Source organism: Rhagoletis pomonella, unplaced genomic scaffold (assembly GCF_013731165.1).
Source record: "Rhagoletis pomonella isolate Grant_MI unplaced genomic scaffold, Rhpom_1.0 Rhpom_scaffold_00005, whole genome shotgun sequence".
Taxonomy (NCBI): domain Eukaryota; kingdom Metazoa; phylum Arthropoda; class Insecta; order Diptera; family Tephritidae; genus Rhagoletis; species Rhagoletis pomonella.
The window spans coordinates 18,055,430-18,058,229 of NW_023458559.1; the positions used below are offsets into that span (position 1 = coordinate 18,055,430).

The 2,800-nt window shown below is 36.1% G+C and overlaps 1 protein-coding gene across 8 annotated transcripts in view; it reads right to left on the minus strand.

The window, feature by feature from the left end:
• LOC118738747 (formin-like protein) overlaps positions 1 to 2,800 on the minus strand; it is a 141,258-nt gene that overhangs the window by 74,080 nt on the left and 64,378 nt on the right. The gene's annotated exons all lie outside the window — the stretch shown is intronic.

Here is a 2,800-nt window from a genome sequence, read left to right on the forward strand (position 1 = left end):
TTTTGTTTAAGCTACAGCGTTTTTTTTTGATCGCAGTGCATATACTGAGTTTTTTTTTGTCGAGGGTGTTGCGCATTTTGATCGATGTAACGCATGAACAAAATCTATAACTGATTTTTCTACTGTAGATCACAGTTGGCTTTGAATTCTGATATATGTATGTGTATATGCAGAATGAAATTTGTTGTATTTGTTGCAGATTCATTAGTTTTTTTGTGAGCGGGAGGTGAATCTAAACCCTATTTTTTCGTTCCGTAATTAATGAATAGTGTACGATTCGTGTGAAAAGTTGTTACCATGCCGAAGCCCTATTCCTATCCTAAACACAGAAAAAACCACAACAATGTTTATACAAAATTAAAATTAGTTACGGAGAATTGGAATCCAGCTTTCCGTGCTTTCGTGGGCCATTACATTTGTTCCCGTTGTTTGTCTTTATTGTACCAGGAGATAAAGAAAAATCCTTGTGTTAATTTTGAAAGAAAAAGTATTCAAAAAGAAAAAGGAGCTGCTGCTGATTTTGAAAGTAATGAAGATGAAGTTGAATCAAATAATGATGGCAATTACACATATACGCCAGTTGACAAGGCCATGAAGAGAAGGAAGTTGTTGGACGTAGTGGGCAAAATAGCAGCAGAGCCTTATGCTGCAAGGGAGCTACCACGTACTTTAGACATGAACAAAGGAATGGTGTCAGAAGCTGTAGCTTTTGTTAAACGCATCGGCGACAGTTTTTCTGAAAACGCAATTTTTGATCCTTGGGCGAGTGATTTGAAAGAGGCCCTTAATAAAGCTCCGACTCGCTTGCATAAACTGAACCTCTTAACAACGTTACCAAGTGACTGGGGAATCAAAAAAAATCAATAAAATTTTCAAAGTGTCACGTCGCATGGCGTCGAAGGCTAAAAAACTACGTACAAAGAAAGGTTTTGGTTCTCATCCCGATCCGAAGCTTGGCCGGCCTATACATCCAGAAATTGTTGAGATGGTGAAACAATTTTATTTGCTGGATGAAATAAGCAGAGTAATGCCCGGAGCGAGAGAATACAAGTCAATTGTAATTAATGGCAAACGACAACAAGAATCGGTAAATTTTTAAACACTCCTTTTGGCATATTGCAGATATTAATATGTGTATGTATGTATTTATCTTATTTTCATTAAACACATATTTTAGAAACGACTTTTGTTAGGGAGTCTAAAGGAACTTCATCAAAAGTTTTTGATAAAATATCCCAGTAACAAAATTAGTTTGTCAACATTCAGACAACTGAGACCACAATTTTACATCCTGGCTGGTGCAAAAGGCACGCACAATGTCTGTGTATGCAAAATCCATCAAAATATGCGACTGAAAATATGCGCTTTAAAGCAGGAGCTTAACAATAAAGGCCTTACCTATCAAGTGACGTACCACGATTTGGTTCGAGAGATTAAGTGTGATTCTTCAACACCAGACTGCTCATTAGGTTTGTGCGAGGAATGTCCGGGAGCATCAGTAGTACTCGAAAAAATTAGGTCTCTGACAATCGCAAATTCTATTACTCAAGTGACTTACAATCAATGGTTGACAACCGATAGGTTTGTTTACTTAATTTTCACATTCACAAAATATACATACCCAACAAGCATTTCTGTAAGTATATATAAAAGTAACTTAAAGTAAGCGTTTTTAAGCATTTTATAAACGAAGAATAATCGTTTTGTAAGCTTTTTGGTTATTTTAGTAAACTTATAAAACACCTACTTTAAGTTTATTTTGCTTGTTGGGTATTAACGAGTAATTGTTTTTTCAACAAATACAGATGTCAACTTCTCAGCCAAACCGAAGGTATAGGACCATTTTTAGAAAAAGTGGAATCCGATTTACCCGCTTTGTTAAAGCACGATTTTATTGCAACTTCTCAAGCTGCTTTTTTGGATGCTTTGAAAAAAGAACTTGGCGAAGGAGAATTTGTTGTGACCATGGACTTTTCAGAAAACTACAGCTTTCACATACAAGACGCAGTGCAATCACAACACTGGTCTAAAGATCAGATGACATTGCATGTGTACGTAATATATTACAAAGAGAATGGCAAAGTAAAGCACAACAATTTCGTGGTTTTATCAGAGCATATACTTCACGATGCCAATTGCGTCCACTTATTTAATGAAAAATTGGTTTCTTACATGAGAAAAACTTTCGGAGAAAACAAGGTGAAAAAGATTTTTTATTTTTCGGATGGTGCGGGCTCACAATATAAAAATCGATTTAATTTTATTAACTTGATTGAACATAAGAACGACTTCGGTGTAGACGCTGAGTGGCATTTTTTTGCAACAGCCCATGGTAAGGGTGCTTGTGACGGTATTGGCGGATGTGTTAAAAGGAGTGCTTACCGAGCCAGTCTACAGCGCGTAAGTCGAAATCAAATAACAACGCCCAAAGCATTCTACGACTGGGCTCAAGCACACTTCAGCAACATTCAGTTTGAATTTTGCACCAAAGAAGACCACGTCAATCACGAAGAAAAATTGAAATCCCGCTTTTCTATGGTGAAAACTTTAAAGCAGACTCGCCAGTACCATTGTTACAAACCGACTGATGACAAGAAATTGATTTGTAAAATCTTTTCATCCGACGAGAATTGCGCAATGCAAACTGTAATAAAAAATAAATAAATTAGCAATATTGTGTGGCATTCACACAGAATATATATATTATATTTAATGTGTCAATTTAATCTTCCGTTTTCAGAAAAATGTGTACACACGAGAACGTGTATCACAACAGTATATGCACTGCGATCAAAAAAAA